The sequence below is a fragment of the Cynocephalus volans genome, chromosome 6 (assembly GCF_027409185.1).
Source record: "Cynocephalus volans isolate mCynVol1 chromosome 6, mCynVol1.pri, whole genome shotgun sequence".
NCBI lineage: Eukaryota > Metazoa > Chordata > Mammalia > Dermoptera > Cynocephalidae > Cynocephalus > Cynocephalus volans.
Window position 1 is genome coordinate 27086752 of NC_084465.1, and position 19020 is coordinate 27105771.

A 19020-nucleotide genomic window follows, 5' to 3' on the forward strand; every position below is an offset into this window, starting at 1 on the left:
AAGAGAAAGACAAAAATAAGAAATGACATTTGTGTTTGCTTGCATCTGCCCAAATAAACTCTGCAAGTATATGAAAGACACTAAGAAAGAAGGTCACATGCTGGGGTGGGGATGAGAACTAAGAAGAGAAGAGAGAGACTTTTCGCTGTGTGCCATTCTATTTTTTCTGATTTTTGCAGCATGGAGTGTATTGATTATTCCTGATGAAAACATTAAAAAAGTCAAAAAAATTAAAAAAATGGAAAAAAACCCCTATATCCTTATTATGGAATGCAATGCAGCCATTTAAAATAACGTAGAAAATATATGCACTGACTTGGGAAATGTTCATGATATAGAAAGTGCAAAAAGCAGGTTGTGGAATAAAGTATATAAAGTATCCATAACCAGGGAATGTTTTCAATTTATTTCAGGTCCTTGGAATGTATGTCAATTCTTTGAAATATATGATGTGGCCATTTAAAATGGAACTCAAAAAGCTTATGTAACCATATGTATAATTTTAACAATATAAGCATATTCACAGTAAGAAATATGTGTAAACTTCAACAGAGGTGAAGAAAATGTTAAAATAAAATCATTTGCATTGATATTGTGGGGATGTATGGCAATTTCTAACTTTAAAGTTATACTTATTATTATATGTGATTATGAAAATAATTAAATTATTTGGATAGTGTATTGGTCTGTTTTGTGTTGCTATAACATAAATACCTGAGACTGGGTAATTTATAAGGAAAAAGGGTTTATTTGGCTTATGATTCTGGGACAGCTGCATCTGGCATGGGCCTCAGGCTGCTTCTGGTGGAAAGGGGCAGGGAGCCAGTGGGTACAAGCAGATGACATGGCGAGAGGAAGCAAGAGAGAGAGAGAGGAGGTGCCAGGGTCTTTTTTAACAACCAGCTCTCGTGGGAACTAATAGAGCGAGAACTCACTCATTAATCCCCCCTCCCCCAGGGAGAGCATTAATCCATTCATGAGGGATCCGCCCCCATGACTCAATCTGTTTCCAACACTGCCACATTGGGGATTAAATTTCCACATGAGTTTTGGAGGGGACAATACATACAAACTCCATCAGATGGTATTTCAGTGAAGTATAAAAAAAGAAAAAGAAAAAAAAAGTCATGTCACCAGAACTAACATTGGCCAGAATGTGTATGAAGAAAAGAACAGTGACAAGGTGTAGACTGGGAGCCATAGGAAGGAGGAGTTGGAGGAAGAGAAGGTCAAGAGATCCAAGGCAAGATAGTTCAGCAGCAGGGATGGCCCAGCCAGGGTGGCTGATGGCTGTGGTGATCCCAGATAGCCAGGCTAGTGATTTCCTTCAAAAAATATATAGTAGTCTGGAGAGCCCATGAAGAGAACTATAAATTTGGGAACTGCAGAGAGGTAAGTGATTATGGGATGGTTTAAAATGCATCATTGAAAAGCCCATCTATGGAATCTAAAATAGTAAGAGAACTGCTGGTATGTGAATCTTGGAGGAATGGAAGTTTTGTCTGCATCATTCTCTCTCTTCAGAGAATGCTCTTTTCTATCTTTCTTTCTTTTTTTTGGATTTTAACTTTTTTATTGACATATAATATACCTACAAAATGCAGCATTCTTTTGTTTATGTGCTCTTCTTTCTACCTTTTGTATATGCTCTTTTAAAATCTGAGATCGATACAAAACTTCATGTCTAGAATAATTACAATTCTGTAAGATAAAAAGAATCCTGAATTTTAAAACATCACGGTGTACACCATAAACATATGCAACTTTTATTTGTCAATAAAAACATAAATTTAATAGAAAAATTATGTTTATAACTGAACAGAAAGAAATGCATCATAATATAAATAATGATTATCTCTGCACGGTAGGATAATGGTTTCTTTTTATTCATGTTACTTTTCTTTTTCCCCAGATTTTCTTTAGTGAACATGTTTTACTTTTATTGGAAAAAAATGTTTGAGGTTCTTATTTTCACTTTTGATTAGAAATATTTCCAAGTGGGGCTGGCCCGTGGCTCACTTGGGAGAGTGTGGTGTTGGTAACACCAAGGCCATGGGTTCAGATCCCTATATAGGGATGGCTGGTTCGCTCACTTGGGAGACCGTGGTGCTAACAACACCAAGTCAAGGGTTAAGATCCCCTTACTGGTCATCTTTAAAAAAAAAAAAGAAAGAAAGAAAGAGAAATATTTCCAAGTGCACAGAAAAGTAGAAAGAATTATCCAAAAAAATCTATATCTCCATAACCAAATTTTCACATTTTGCCATGTTTCCTTCATCCATTTTTAAGTTATCATAACATTTAACCTTAGTTAATTCAATTTTCATATCTAAAAATAATGACTTTTTTACATAACTATATAATATAATTATAATATTATAATTCCTGATAAGTTTACAGTAATTTCCTAATATCACTTTGTACCCAGTTCCTACTCAAATTTCCTTAATTGACCCTAGCTGATTTGTTTGAACCAGATTTAATCAAAAATTGAACATCACATTTGGTGTTGTGTGGGGTTCTTTTTGAGAAACCTGACTTAATTGCAACTTCATGAGCAATCGTAATGCTTCATGAAGAAGGTGGCATTTGTAATCTGAGTGCTCAAGAATATTCAGAATTGACATGAGTAGAGAAATGAGGAGGTTGTTTTAGGAGCAGAGATCAAAGTGACCGAATATAAGAGAGACAGAAAGGTAACAGGTGTGTTGGCCAGCAGCAAATAGTCAAGTTTACTTTGATCTAAGGGAAGGGAATAAAGGAGAATAAAATCAGTAAAATAAATTGGAGACGAATCATGGAGGGCCTTGAAGTTGTTTCCAGTTCACTCTGTAGACAACTTGAGAATTCTAGTGAGCCCCAGTTATGAATAACCCATCAGTTCATAATGCCTGTAGGACAGTGTCTATCTTTTATCAATCTGTGTACTCCTGGCACCTAGAAGAGCATAACTTTCTGACATTCAGGATGTACTTACTATTGAAAATATGGTGCTACTGAAGGATTTTTAGTTGGAGACTGACATGCCAAAATCTCCTTTGGGAAGATTTTAAAAATTAGATGGTAATGATGGTGAGTAGAATCAGAATTTAGAGAAGAGAGCTAGTGGAATGGGTTGGAGTAATTGAAGAAGGCTTTGTAAAGGAGGTGGGGCTTGGTTACCCTAGGTGAGGAACAGCATAAGCAAAGATGAGGAGTCAGGAATGAATTGAGGACAGCAGAATGACTAATGAGCAGAATGTACTTTGAGGTATTTTGAGAAGTGAGATTCCAAAATATACAGTCAGGATAGTTTAGGGGGTCTAATATTGGTCAACGGTCTCAGGTGTTACTTAATAAATGACCTCTGATCATACCTGAATTCAAGATTTAGGGTTTTTAAAATTATGTCTACTTATATTTTTTCATATAAGAATAAATTTTAGTTCAATAAGAAAGACAAAATTGGATAAGACTATTCTGAGCCTAAAGAGAATTAATATCTGAAGAAAGCCTAAACTAAGGGAATATTAAATCAGAATTTTATTGGATTGTGTTAACTTCAAGTATATTAGACAATTGGAATATGATACTGAGCATAACTGCATACATGAAATGGGAATATGATTGGCAGTGCTCAAAAAAGGAAGGGAGTAGAGATATTATGACACAATTAGAGGAAGCTTAGCAAATTTAGTTAAAATAAACTTAATAAAGAAAGCAGAACATTTGCTGAAACCACATAGGAAATTGTGTGCTCTTATTAAAGCTTGACAATTTATCCGTCTTGCAGAAGGAGGTTAGACCCTCCTTGGTTATATTCGAGTTAAGGTTAGTGAGTGTGGGGATTGGTGCTGAACTGAAAAACAGACAAAAACTAGCTACATTTAACTTGCTGCCCAGGAAATAATTCAAACTTGTTTGGATTATTTGTGGGTGGTTCTTAAGATTTTCTGAGCACAGGGATCACCTGGGAACTTTGTTAAAAGAGCAGGTTCCCTGGCCTTAGCCCCAGTGATTCTGATACCTGGTTAAGAGGTCAGGTTGGGCAAACACACACATTGGAAATTTACCTTCTCAAACAAACAGACTGTGTAATTCTAATGCAGATCATTTATGGACAGTACTTTGAAAAACTTCCTTAAAGGACCTAGTATCTTTCCTTAGGTAAAAATATGATTTGTACAATTAAAAAATGAGTTCTGGGCTGGCCTGTGGCTCACTTGGGAGAGTGCGGTGCTGATAACACTAAGGCCACGGGTTCGGATCCCCATATAGGGATGGCCGGTTAGCTCACTGGGTGAGTGTGGTGCTGACAACACCAAGCCAAGGGTTAAGATCCCCTTACCGGTCATCTTTAAAAAAAAAAAAAAAAGAGTTCTAGTTTAGAATAGGTTTTTTTTTTTTTTTTTAAAGTTTGTTAGGTCTATATTCAGCTGACAGTAATACAAAACACACCAATAGTGTCTTGGACAAGTATGTACGTTTTGTCTTGCTCTTGTTTGCTTTTAGTTTCAGACAGCAGGAAGTCTTTTTCCAGGACTGGTCGTTTGCTCTCAAACATTTAATAATGTCATCAATAGGAAGCACACCCATAATGATGGGTAAAACGGTGATGAGAGTACATTTGAAGCTTGTGCTAATGGTGATGCTGCTGAGATAGGAAAACAAAGGCAACCATAGATGTAATCAAGCACTGGATTTGCTCAGTTATACTTGGACTTTATAACTATACACTTACAGCTATCAGAACAATATATATCTGTCAGCTGCCAAAAAAACCCAAAAAAAATTTTAAAAATTTATTATTAAAATTTCTGCAGGAAAACTGTTCTCCCAATTTTCAATTTCTTTTTTTCTCATTGAGACATTATTCTTTTTGAGATGTTATTCTTGAAGAAATCATTTCATAGGTTTTCTCAGCAACTGAGAAGGGAATAAACTGTACGTTTTATAAGAGTGAGGACTGTGTCTTGCTCCCCTCTGTTGTCTCTGCAGCCCTGGCATGTAGTAGTAGTTCATAAACAGCGTTGAATGGATGTGAGTGAACCATTTGGTTATAGCCAAGTAGATAGAAATTGTGATAACATTGGTCAATGGCTGTTAATAATAAGAGAATAAAAATTGATACATTTTTATTATGATACTTGGGTAAAGAATTTACTTACACACAAAGGAGCCATATGACCAGGTGGCATCTGTAATATACTTCTAAATGAGAGGTTGGTAAGTGTCACTCATTACCACAGTCTACCCCCTGTCTACATGGCATCCATATATAGCACTTTTCAACATACCTAACTTACAGATAAAGAAAAAGCAAAGTGATACTTCCACCTGACAAAATACAGCTATCCCTTGTACAAAGAAAACATACTAATCCTCCCCCCCAAAAGGATACAAATATCTATCTTTGGATAACGCTCATCCTTTTTCTACATGATTCACATTCTCCCTTTCATATTGTGTAACTTAAATCCTGAGATATAAGGTTAAACACTATTAACACATTTTATGTTAGATAGTAGGAGAATGAGAGAGGGGAAGAAAAAATAAATTGGTCAATATATACACAAATATATTCATATCAAAATAAAGAAAAATACTCATAACTATTGCACCTTGTTTCTGCAACTGGTCACATGGTTGCAGTTGGTATTTAGAGCTACCTTCTTCCACTACTGCATTTCTTTTGTACCTTAGCTGGTTGTGATCTGGTGGAGAGACCCAAAATTTCATTCCTGAAGGATCTGGCCCTACCTATATGGGTTTTGGTAGTTTTTCACTATTTAATCACATAATAATGTGTGATTCTACGTGTATCTAATAGATGACCCACGATATCACCTGCATTCCAGATATATTCCTCCTATCTTAGTCTGTTTGAGCTGTTATAAGAAAATACCTTAGACTGGGTAGCTTATAAACAACGGAAATTTATTTCTCATAGTTTTGGAGGCTACAAAGTCCATGATCAAAGCAGCAGATTCAGTTTCTGGTGAGGGCCACTTTCTGGTTCCTAGACAGTGCCTTCGCTGTGTCCTCACATGGTGGAAGGACAGCTCTCTGGGGTTTCTTTTATAAGAACACTGATCCGTCCCATTTGAGAGGTGATCTAATCACCTCCCAAAGGCCTCACTTCCTACTATCATCTCATTGGTGATTAGGTTTTCAACATATGAATTTTGGCAGGACAGAAACATTCAAACCATAGCACCTCCTTACCCCATTGTGTAATAGCATCTTAATTTCCTCTTATTAGTTGGGATCAGTCACCCCAGCCAGTACTTCCCTGCTTATTGATTCACTGACAGGAGGAGACCTAGGTGTCCAAAAGGCTGTCTCAAAGTCCAATTTAATGGAATCATTGTAGTGGATTGAATTATTTCCTCACAAAACTCATTGAAGCTTGAATTGTGTCTCCCAAATTTTATGTATTAGAAAGTTGACCCCCACTGTGACTGTTAACAAGGTAGGAAATCCTATTATGGTAATTGAAAGGTGGAGCCTTGAAGAGGTGACTGGATTGTAGGACTGCGCAGTAGTGAATGGATTAAAAATGGTGGTCAGGGGTGTGGTTTTGAGGGCTTTAAAAGAGAGAAGAGAGTCTGTCTTTCTCTCTGCTCTCTCTGCTTCCACCATTATGCAATGTGAGACCCCTGGGTCACTGTCACCACCACCAGATGGACTTTGGACTTCCCAGCCTCAGAAACTGTAAGCAATAAATTTTGTTTTCTTATAAATCACCCAGTTCAGGTATTTTTGTTATAAGCAACAGAAATGGACTAATACAATAATTGATGCATTCTCTGGTGGAAGCATTGTTCCCTTGGAAACCAAGACTTCTATACCAACTAAGACATCTGGTCTACTGTTTCTCTGGGAGAAATAATGAGAAGAGTTACCCTCATCTCTACCCCTTGATTTCTGGACCCACAAATCATAGCTATGGGAGAATTAATACCATATATTGGTTGTTGATATAGAGCATATATTTCATCCTGGAGGACATTATCCCAACTTGCTTGTTGTTACCGCCAAGCTGCCATAACTGAGTCTCCAAAAAGCCATATGACCATACTATCAGGCCAGCTGCTTCAGGGTGATGGGAATGTGAAATCTATGGATATTGTCCCTTGTTGTACCTCCTTTGCTGTAAAGTGAGTTCCTTGGTTAGAAGCAATGGTGGGTGAGGCATTCTGTGATTCCATGGACAGTGGTTTAGGCAGAAGCACTGAGAGCAGGGAAGACCAATTTGCATCCAGGGTAAGGTTTAACTCAGTGATAGCAAAGCCCTATCCCTTTCATAATGAAGGTAGTTTTATAATGCAAACCTGGTTTCCTCCACTGCCATTCCCCTGGTATAGTAGCATGTCAGGAGCTCAGGGTTGGTCTCTGCTGTTGCAGGTTGGGCACTCAACAATGTCTACAGTCAGAACAATGGCCTTGGTGAAGAGTCCATGTTGCTGAGCTGAGCCCATGCTTAATCTTCATCCCAGATATTGAATATTGGGACTATTTTTGTGTTTGTGTATGTGCATGCATGTGCCCAGAGAAAAATCTGGAAGACAGTGGGCTCTTGGTTGATTTTTATTTCCTTCTTTTTTATTGTTTGTATTTTTTATAATGAATGTGTTCTAATTGTATAATAGTTTGAAGTTTTTAAAATTTTTTTCTTTTTAAAAAGGTGCTGGTATGTTATTTCCAGAATTAGCTTGATTCTTTTCAAATTTATTTTCAGTTGTGGGGAAAACAGAATAATTTAGTCAGGCTCTCTCAACATTTCTTTTTTTTTTTTTTCTTTTCAAAAGATGACCGGTAAGGTTATCTTAACCCTTGGCCTGGTGTTGTCAGCACCATGCTCACCCAAGTGAGCCAACTAGCCATCCATATATAGGATCCGAACCTGTGGCCTTGGTGTTCTTAGCACTGCACTCTCCAAAGTGAGCCACCAATGGGGCCCTTCTCTCAACATTTCTTGTAAACAAATTGTGTGTGGGTGGAGTTAGTGTGCATGTGCACCCATGTATCTTTCTTGTTAATTGCTTTTGTGTGTTCTGCAGTTTGTGAAGCAGGCTGGCCACAGAGCTCCCTCTAACAATAGAGCATGTTTACTCTCCTGGCAGCTGCTCAGTTTCAGTTTTTCTTTGGACTTTGCCAGTAGCAGTTGAGTTTCTGAGTTTCTGCTTTGTACTGCCTAGCTCCTAGATGTCTGTGTGCTGAATAAAGACTATTCCTTCTTCAACCAAGGCTCCAAGGACCATTTTGCTGGTTGCCTAGCTCATAGACCTGCGTATGAAGGGTTTGTGAATGGGCTCAAGGGGTCTGTGAGCACCAGAGATCCAGCCCTTGCTCGACATCAGTCATCACTTGTAAAGCCAAGCCCAATTTCGGTTTCAAATCTGAACAATTTAGCTAAGCTTACAGCTAGATTGTGTGCTCCTTAGATTATGGCTAAGGCTATGACTCATTCATATTTGTGTTCCAGCCATTAGCACAATGCCTGACATATAATGGGTGCTCACAGCATATTTGCTATACTGTGTTTGAATACTCCTATAAGCATAACTTTATTCTGGATGCAAGGATCTAAATTCTTTTCACAAATTAAATAATTTAAACCTGTTATTACAGATTTTCATTAATGGTGAATGCCTACAAAAAGTACCACACAGAACAGTATTCCGTTACAAATACATCACCTTGAAAAGGTGAGTCACAACTCTGCTATAATGAAGAAGACATAAAAGACTAACAGTGGTCAAAATTGCCAGTGGTAATTTCTACCCCAGAAATTGCTATCACAAATACATGAATTTCAAAATAGAGTTAATGTAGTCTATGAAACCCAATTTATATCCAACCTCTCTTTCAAAACAGGCAAATTTTATCTATTTTTATGTAATAAAATCATATCTATAAAGAACTAATATATACTTGAAATATAAAATTCAATTATACTTCAATATTTTTATTTTTCCCATGTCATTTCGTTAAGACTTTGTGACAGACTCCCCTTGCTTGAAGAACCTATGATGGCCTTTCCCTGAAGTAGAAGCTTTGAAGGTGCTGCAGGTCTCCCTAAAGACCCATCCCAACTCCTTGTCATTGCTCCTAGAACTTTAAGATTCAAGTTATAGCAGGCCTTATAGAATGAGATACAAAGTATAACCTGTGAAGAGGTAAGATACACTCTGAAGAATTGCATTATTTTACCAATTATATCAACTAATTTGCAGATTGAAACAAATTCACAGACCCAGAGCCCCTTGAATGAATTTACTAATTTATATCAACCTGGGGAATATGTGTGGCAATGGATCCTAAGGAAATGGAATCAGGGTGAAAGAAATATAAAGTTGGACTAGGCCAAACTTATTGATATGAACCCTCTTAAACAGAGATTCTGGATTTAACGTTAGCTCAAGATTTCTAGAAATAACTCTGGTAGTTTGTTTGGTTAGTTTACTGAAATCTGGATCCAGAGGTGGCTTAGACTGAATGAAGCTTCCTTGATATACCACAGAGCAAAGTTTTTCAATCTTGGCTCTATTAACATAGTACTCTGCTGTGGGAGGCTGTCCTAGGCATTGTTGGATGTTTAGCAGCAGGGCCAACACTAGGCTGAGTTGAGTGAGACATCTGGTTTTGTGTCCTGGGTGCCTCACTTGCCTCATCCTAGTCCCATTTAGCAGCAGCCCTGGCCCCTACCTACTAGATACCAGTAGCACCCTCCTAGCTGTGACAACCAAAAATGTCTCCAGACGTTGCCAAATATCTCTGGGGGACAAGATTGCCTCCAGTAGAAAACCAGTGCTGCAAGGGAAAGTTTCCAAAGGCTTAGGGATATAGCATCTGGGCTTATTGCTATAGCAATATGCATTTAAGCAGCCCCTGGGAAAGAAACAAGTGGCTAAAAAGCAGGAATAGAAGGGAGAGTTTTCACTGCATAGCCTTTTGCATCTTTTGACTGTGAACCATGTGCAGGTATTACTTAAAAAATAAACAGAATATAGTGGGGACAAAAGTGGTTAACATTAATTTGGGGTCTCTATGCATCTGGTACAATTAAGTTTCCTGGATATTTATAAAATCAGTGGTTTCCAATATCACTTCAACTTGCTCCTTTACTCCTTTTGGCCATGTATGAGCGAACTTTAAAAAGTTCATGGAAAAATAGAATTAAAAGATGATACAAATCTTTCCATGAACTTTTTGAAGTACCCTCGTATATAATATTACCATGGAATCAGTTGTGCCCCCACCCCACCCCAAATTCATATGTTGAAACCCTAATCTCCAGTGTCATGGTATTTGGAGATGGGGATGTTGGGAGATAATTAGGTTTGGATAAGGTCATGAGAGACATGATGGCATTATTGTCCTTATAAGAAGAGAAAGCAGAGAGCGCTCTCTCTCTCTCCCTCTCTTTCTTTCATTCTGTCATGTGAGTATACATTGAAAAGGCAGCCATCTGCAAGCCAGGAAAAGACCTCACCGGAAACTGAAGTAGCCTGCTTATTCATCTTGGACTTCTCAACCTCTAGAACTGTGAGAAAATAAATTTCTGCTGTTGAAGCCACCTAGTCTATGGTATTTTCTTATGGCAGCCTGAGCTGACTAAGACAAATATTCTTTCTATATGTATCATTTCACCCTCCAGAGAGAGCAAGGAATAGTGGAGGCAGACAAACTTATTTGGAGTCAAGCTACTGTAAGAGTAGGGTATGTTGGACCAGATGATGATTCAGCCCTTGGAGGAGACCCTCCCCATAAAGGTGTGGGACTTAACCAGTCATAGGAAAATTACATTTGTAATAGAGTTTACTAACTGCCAATCAGTGTTCTCAGTACAAGGTGTCTGAAAAGCTGGGAAACATAGGATAAACAATTTTTTAAATCATGTTATTTAACTTTTCAAATAATATGTTCAATTTATTTTTAACCCTAAGACATCTTTTTAGGTGAAATATCTCTAAATTTGAAGTAATGGATCAATTTGTTAATTTGAAAAGAAGTTGATTTCAGATTTAAAAAACCAGATATATATGTATATAATTTCCCATATGTTCCCAGACTTTTTGGACACTAGTGTATTCATTATACTTTTTGAAGATTAAAACTAGATCCATTGCTCTAAATTGGGGGTTGTCCAAAGGCTGAAGAAAAAGATATTGACCGTATTATTTGAAAAGCTGATAACATTTAAAACATTTAAAAACAAGTTTATTCTGTTTCCCAACTTTTCAGACACCTTGTACTTTATATGTATTAGGGCATTCCATCCTTTCAGTGACAACATGAGGTAGGTACTGTTATTATCCTCACTTCACAAATGAGGTAACTGAGGCAATCAGAGTTGGCCTAACTTGCCCGAAGTTATACAGATAGGTTATGTATATAGACAGGAAGCTACAGAGTTTGGGTTTAAATGCAGATACACTAGCTCTAGATCCATGCTTATAACCACTTAACATTATTATCCCCTTTCACAAGAAAAGTGTGTCTGAATAATTAGTGACTTCAAACTGACTGTATCTAGGAAGGATCCAGAGTCTGATTCTGCAGAAGGGAAAAGAAACTGATATTAAACATGTAATATTTTCAGATTGTACTCAAGTTTCATATAGCTCACATATGTTTACAGAATACATTGCTAATGAAAAATGGTAAAAAAAATTATATTTTCTTTTTTTTTTTTAAAGATGACTGGTAAGGGGATCTTAACCCTTGACTTGGTGTTGTCAGCACCACGCTCACCCAGTGAGCTAACCGGCCATCCCTATATGGGGATCCGAACCCGTGGCCTTGGTGTTATCAGCACCGCACTCTCCCGAGTGAGCCACGGGCTGGCCCCCCAAAAATTATGTTTTAATATTTGCACAAACCTCCCTCCTCAGTCTCTATTTCTAATTACTTCCTGTAGAGCTAGAGCTAGGGCTGGGGTCTGGAGCTCACAGACCCCTCGGGCCTGTTCACAAACCCTTCACACACAGGTCTATGAGCAAAAAACGGCCTTGGAGCCTTGGTTGAAGTAGGATTACTCTTTATTCAGCACACACAACACTATGAGCCAAGCAGTCCACAGACAAACTCAGAAACTCAACTGTTACCAGCAAAGTCCAAAGACAAACTGAGAAGCTGCCAGCAGAGTAAACATATTCTATTTTTAAACGCAAGCTCTGCTGGCCAGCTCTGCTTCATGAGCGGAAGAACACACACACAAGCAACAAACAAGAAAGATAAATGGGTGCACCGTGCGCACTAAGCCCACCCACACACAACTTGTTTACCAGGAAATGTGCTGCATGACCCCCAACCAGACTTGAGCAGAGGGAGCTTGACTAAATTATCCTATCTTCCCCACACTGCCATTTTCCTGGAAGAGTTTTGTGGGTTTTTTTTGGTGGCTGGCCAGTACAGGGATCAAACCCCAGACCTTGGTGTTATGGGCACCATGCTCTAACCAACTGAGCGGACTGGCTACTCCTATGTTCAAGAGGTTTTTGTTTGTTTGTTTGTTTGTTTTAATTTTTTACTGAAACATATTGATTGTGCATATTTATGAGGTACATAGTTATATTTCAATATATGTATACAATGTGTGATGATCAGTTCAGGGTAATTAGCATATTCATCACTGCAAAATGTAATCATTTCTTTATGATGTACACATTTGGTAACATGCAGTAAATCACTGTTAATTATAGATTCCTAGGCTGACTGCACATCAGTAAGACTTATTTTTCCTATCTAGTTGTGATTTTTTTGTTCATTAACCAGTCTCTCATTATCCCTCTTACCCTCCCCTTCCCTGCCTCTGGTTACCCCAGTTCTCTCTCCTTTTAACAGTTCAACTTATAATAATTATTATTTATTTTGGTTTGGTTTGTTCTCTTCTTTAGCTCTCACATATGCAGTAATTCTCTTTCTGTGCCTGGCTTATTTCACTTAACAGTTTTCTCCAAGCTCATCCATGTTGCTGTGAATGGCACAATTTCGTTCTTTTTTATGGCTGAGTAGTATTGCATTGTGTATATGTTCCACATTTTCTTTATCCAGTCATCTGTTGATGGACATTTAAGTTGGTTCCATATCTTGGCTATTGTGACAGAGGTTCAATAAACATGGGAGCGGAGGTATCCCTTCGACATGATACTTTCCATTCCTTTGGGTATATGCCTAGTAGTGGAATTTTGGGGTCATATGTTACTTCTGTCTGTAGTTTGAGAAACCAAACAACTGTTTTCCAAAATGACTGTACACACAAAAAAATAATGGCTGTACTAATTTACAATCCCACCAACAATGTTTAAGGGTTCCCCTTTCTCTGCATCCTCGCCGGCATTTGTTATTTTCTGTCTTTTTGATAACAGCCAGTCAAACTGGGATGGGACGGTATCTTGATGTGGTTTTGATTTGTGTTTTCCTGATGATTAGTGATGTTGAGCATTTTTTCATATACCTGTTGATTATTTTTCTGTCTTCTTTTGAGAATTAACCCAATCTATTCATCTCTCTTGCCCATTTTTAAAATTGGGTTATGTGTTTTTTTACTATTGAGTTGTTTGAGTTCCTTATATATTCTGGGTATTAGCCCCTGGTCAGATGCATAATTTGCAAATATTTTCTACCATTCTGTAGATTGTCTCCTCACTTGTTGATTGTTTCCTTTGCTGTACAGAAGCTTTTTAGTTTGATGAAATTCCATTTGTTTATTTTTGTTTTTGTTGCCTGTGTTTTTGAGGACTTATGCATAAAATCTTTGCCTAGTCTTAGGTCCTAGAGTGTCTCCCCTGTGTTTTCTTCTAGAAGTTTTATAGTTTTAGGTCTTATATTTAAGTCTTTAATCCATTTTGAGTTGATTTTGTATATGGTGAAAGATAGGAATCTAGTTTTATTCTTCTACACATGGATATCCAGTTTTCCAAGCACCATTTAATGAAGAGGCAGTCTTTTCCCCAATGTATGTTTTTAGCACCTTTGTCAAAGGTCAGTTGGCTGCTAGTATGTGGTTTTATTTCTGGGTTTTCTATTCTATTCCATTGGTCCACATGTCTGTTTCTATGCCAGTGCTATGCTGTTTTGGTTAACACAGCTTTGAAGTCAGGTAGTGTAATGCCTCCTACTTTACTCTTTTTGTTCAGGATTGTTTTTGACAATTCTTTTGTTCCATATGAATGTTGGAATTGCTTTTTCTATTTCTGTGAAGAATGCCATTGGTAATTTGACAGAGATTGCACTATATCTATAGATCACTGTGGTTAGTATGGACATTTTCACAACATTGATTCTACCAATCTATGAGCATGGAATGGCTTTCCATTTTTTTGTGTCCTCTTTAATTTATTTTATCAATGTTTTGTAGTTTTCACTGTAGAAATCTTTCATCTCCTTGGTTAAATTTATTCCTAGGTGGTTTTTGTTTGTTTGTTTGTTTTTGGTAGCTATTGTAAATGAGATTGCTTTCTTGATTTCTTTTTCTGCTAGTTCATTGTTGGTGTATAGAAATGCTACTGACTTTTATGTATTGATTTTATATCCTGCAACTTTATTGAATTTATCAACCCTAAGAGGTTTTTGGTGGGGTCTTTAGGTTTTTCTCTATGTATAATTTCATGTCATCAGCAAACAGGGACAATTTGACTTCCTCTTTTCCAATCTGGATGCCCTTTATTCCTTTCTCTTGTCTAATTGCTTAGCTTGAACTTCTAGTAGTATGTTAAATAAGAGTGGTGAGAGTGGGCATCCTTGTCTTAGAGTGGGGTTCCTGTTCTTAGAGGAAAAGCTTTCAGCTTTTCCCCATCCAAGATGATGTTAGCTGTGGGTTTGTCATATACAGCTTTTATTGTGTTGAGATACTTTCCTTTTAGACCTAATTTGTTGAGAATTTTTGTCATAAAGGGATGTAGAATTTTATCAAATGCTTTTCTGCGGGGCTGGCCCGTGGCTCACTTGGGAGAGTGCGGTGCTGATAACACCAAGGCCCCGGGTTCGGATCCCATATATGGATGGCCGGTTCGCTCACTGGCTGAGCATGGTGCTCACAACACCAAGTCAAGGGTTAAGATCCCCTTACCGGTCATCTTTTAAAAAAAAAAAAAAAAAAAAAAAAGCTCACAAATGCTTTTCTGCACGTATTGAAATGATCACATGGTTTTTGACTTTCATTTTGTTGATGTGGTGTATTGCATTTATTGATTTGCATATGTTGAACTATACTTGCATCATTGGTATGGATCCCATTTGATCATGGTGTATAATCTTTTTCATGTGCTGTTGGAAGAGTTTTAAACAAGTTCCAATGCCATCAGATGAGAAGGAAATGTACTGTCCAGAAAGAGTCCTCAAACAGAAAATCTTCAAGACAAGCCTACATTATTGTTGTGGACTTATTGCATATTAGATCTTTTGGATGGACAGGCAAGTTTTCTTTGTTCCATGGTGTTTTAAAATTTTTGAATTTGAGCACCTTTAGCTTGGGCTTACACTTTCCAATTGTCCATAGACTCCACCACTACTAGTTACAAGCATTGTATTATCTCCCTGGCCTGGTAGGTGCTCAAGATTACAGTCTCAGTGCTAGAACTCTGCCTCACTCATGAAGAGCAGGACATGCAGAGCAAGACAGAGATAATTTGTGCTGCTAGGGTGACACAGTCAATGAGAAGCCAGTGCAGAATTTTTCAAAGTGATTAGAGGCATGTTGTTAAGGGAGATAGGACTAGTGAGAGGTGAGGTTTTACAGGACAGGACATGTTGTAGAGGAATCTAAAAAAATCTAGTATGTTATAAGAATGCTGAAAAGATGATCTTGATGAACGTGTGAATTGGCAAAGGCCCTGGGAGATTTTGGAAACTCTACAAATCTGAAAATGAGTGAAGTTTCAGGTTCTCTTGTGCTCACTCAAGAAGTCAAAAGCAGTGAGGTCTGTCAGAATCCAATGAAAAATTCCAGTTGTACACAACCTCCATTGACAATGGCATTGTTCTAGATTACAGTGGGTGGAGGAAACTCAACATGTAGAATTGAGTGAGGCAGCAGGGAGGAACATCATGGGCAAAGGTGAAGAGGTGAGGCTGTGTGTTCCTTTTGGAGGGAGGAAGAGCCAGAGAAACAGTGTGACCTTGAAAACCAGGACAGATCATACTGAGGAGGAGCAAGACATAAGTTTGGGGCTGACTGCAAAGGGTTTCAAAAGGCAGGCAGAAGAGTTCACACTGTGGGAAGTGGGAAACATATAAGGTTTGTTATCTGGAGCCCTGGAGGGCCTTGGAGATGTTCTGACTGTATGATAACTGGAAGTGAAACATGGGTGAGAGGTCAGAAGAATAGCTGTAGATGCAGAGGAGGAGGGGACCCTGGGTCATCTAAGCAGGGCATCCAGAGGGAAGGAGGTTAGCCTTTGTCTGTGGAATAGGGTCTGGTCAGAGAGGAAAACTGAACAATCCAATGGTGACCTAAGGGGAAGTATACTGATTCAGTGGAGTTGGGACTGAAGCTATAGACTGTACACAAGGGAGCTGGGAACATTTTCTACCAGGACTGGTCCCACACCTTATGGGGCTAGGCCACTGTCCACTTTTGTGTCATTTGAGGAGCTCCATAAAGTTTCCCTTTCCTTATTTCTCACCGTTACCATCTTGCCTGAAATTCCCACCATTCTCTAACCCCCATTACTGTTAGATTAAGGTGGGGAATTGCTTTTTAAAATGCAAATACTTTCAGAAAGGATACTAGCCCAATATCTGCACTTCATCCCTTAGAAGTTGTTTATTCTGTTCACCCTCCATTCAAGCCACCAGAGATCAAAGGATGACAGAATCTCATGTGTTTGAAATCTGGCCATTCTTATTTTGGGGTAAAATTGTTTTAAATGCTCAAATGGTGGGACTGAATCTTTGTTTGTTATTTTTCCAGCCCAGCATCCATTTCCACTTTTGGTACCAGCATGCTAGATTTCCTTAGGGAAACCACTCCACCTCCATCTCAGGCTTAGTACATCATGGGAAGATCTACCCTCAGGCCCCAGAGTTGGGGTACTGGACTTTGTTTTGGCTAATCAGAGCACAGGTGGACATGTGATCCAACTTGGTCCAATCAGAATGAAGCCTAGAATTTGGTCCAGTCAGAATGAAGCCTAGAATTTGGTCCAATCAGAATGAAGCCTAGAATTTGGTCCAGTCAGAATGAAGCCTAGAATTTGGTCCAATCAGAATGAAGCCTAGAATTTGGTCCAGTCAGAATGAAGCCTAGAATTTGGTCCAATCAGAATGAAGCCTAGGGGGCTGGCCTGTGGCTCACTTGGGAGAATGTGGTGCTGACAACACCAAGTTAAGGGTTAAGATCCCCTTACTGGTCATCTTTTTTAGAAAAAAAAGAAGCCTAGAATTTGGTCCAATCAGAATTAAGCGTAGAATTTGAAAGAGATTCTTTCTCTTGCTGGGATCCCTAGCATTAGAGGTGATCTGCTGCTGCTGGGGGCCACCACAGGGATCCTCAGAGAGAAAGTAACACTGAGGAGAGGCAGAGCTGAGAGAAGGAGTTAAACCGGGTCCTGATGACACTGTTAAATTCACAAGACCTAATGGTGCCTGAAATCAGTCCCAACCTTAGACTTTTCAGTAACGTGAGTCAATAAAATTGTCACGTTTCTTGTTTGTTGGTTTAGTGTTTTTTTGGTTTTGTTTTGATTTGCCTTAAGTCAGATAAAAAGGGATTTTCAGTCATTCTGCAACTGACAGAGTACTGACTGGCACACTATACCACTTGGCTGTGTGCTGGGAACATTAACATGGTTCACCTTCTCTTAGGAATTCGTCCCACATGCAAGGTCACCAGGAGGAGCCAGATCTAGGAAGCCTGCTTTGATAGCTTAGCTATTGTCTTTTTCTTTACCTCTGGCAATTGCTTATGACCTCCTTTCAGCAGCTCCAGCAGGGAGAAGCACAGTGGGGCTCCTCTAAAGGTGGATTCAGAAGTCTGGTTATGTGGACAGCTAACCAGTTAACTGTGGTAACCACAACTGGCCCCGGCAGCCCTGAGGCAGATGACCCATCCCCACACTGTGGGTGGCTCTTCCACCAGTTCTTTACTAAGAGGGGAAATAACCCCAAGATATCTGGCTCTTTAAGCTTGGGATAACCAAGAAATGAGTGAGCCTTTTGGAGAAAACCCTCTTTCCCATAGTCTGTGATTCACCATTTCTCCTGGGCTCCCATCCCTGATGCCAGTAAGGCCTATGCATTTCTTTCAAAAGCATAATCATACCTTATATTGGAAAAGCACTGAAGTGCTGTACCTCTTTCAAAGTACTTGTGCATTCATTATCTCATTAGGATGCCAGATTTGCTATTTTTTCTTCTGATTCATTTTTTTAAAAAACTCACATCCAACAGAGAAATTTTTTATGTAGCTTTCAATGAGCCTCGAGAAGAGAAAATCAGAATTCTATCCAGGAGTGAAGCTTTTCTAGAAACACAAATATAATCCTTCTTTCTTATGCCAAAAATAACAAGGGGTCAGAGGCAAAATTCTAGAGGAAAGACTACTGAGTGGGAGGGGAGACCTTGGTTCTAGTTCTAAACCTGCCACTAAGAAGCTTTGTGACTTGGACAAGCCCCTTAGTCTCTCTGCACTTGTTTCTTTCTTTGTAAAATGGCAGCATTGACGCTTCCTGGGGACGCTGGCCTTGATATTTTCTGAAGGCCTTTAAAGCTCTGAGGTTTTATGGCTCAGGAAATTGTAGAGTCTGAAGGGACTGATTGTAAGCAAGTTGGCACATTTTCATAAGCCCAGCGGCTATTTTGGTGTATGCAGAGGAGAGCCCCTGTCCAGGGTGTCAGGAGCCACAGCCCAGTGAGATGTGGAGCTGAGCATGGCCCATTGTCCAGAGATTCCTGGGCTTCCTTAGGCCCACCTCTGCTAGTGGTAGGGGGTTGGTGGGGTTTAGTTGGTTAAATGAAGGGTGAATGCGTGACTATTCACAATGTGCTGGCCTCTTGATAGGTTAGGAGACTCTGCCATCTGTGGGATAAAGC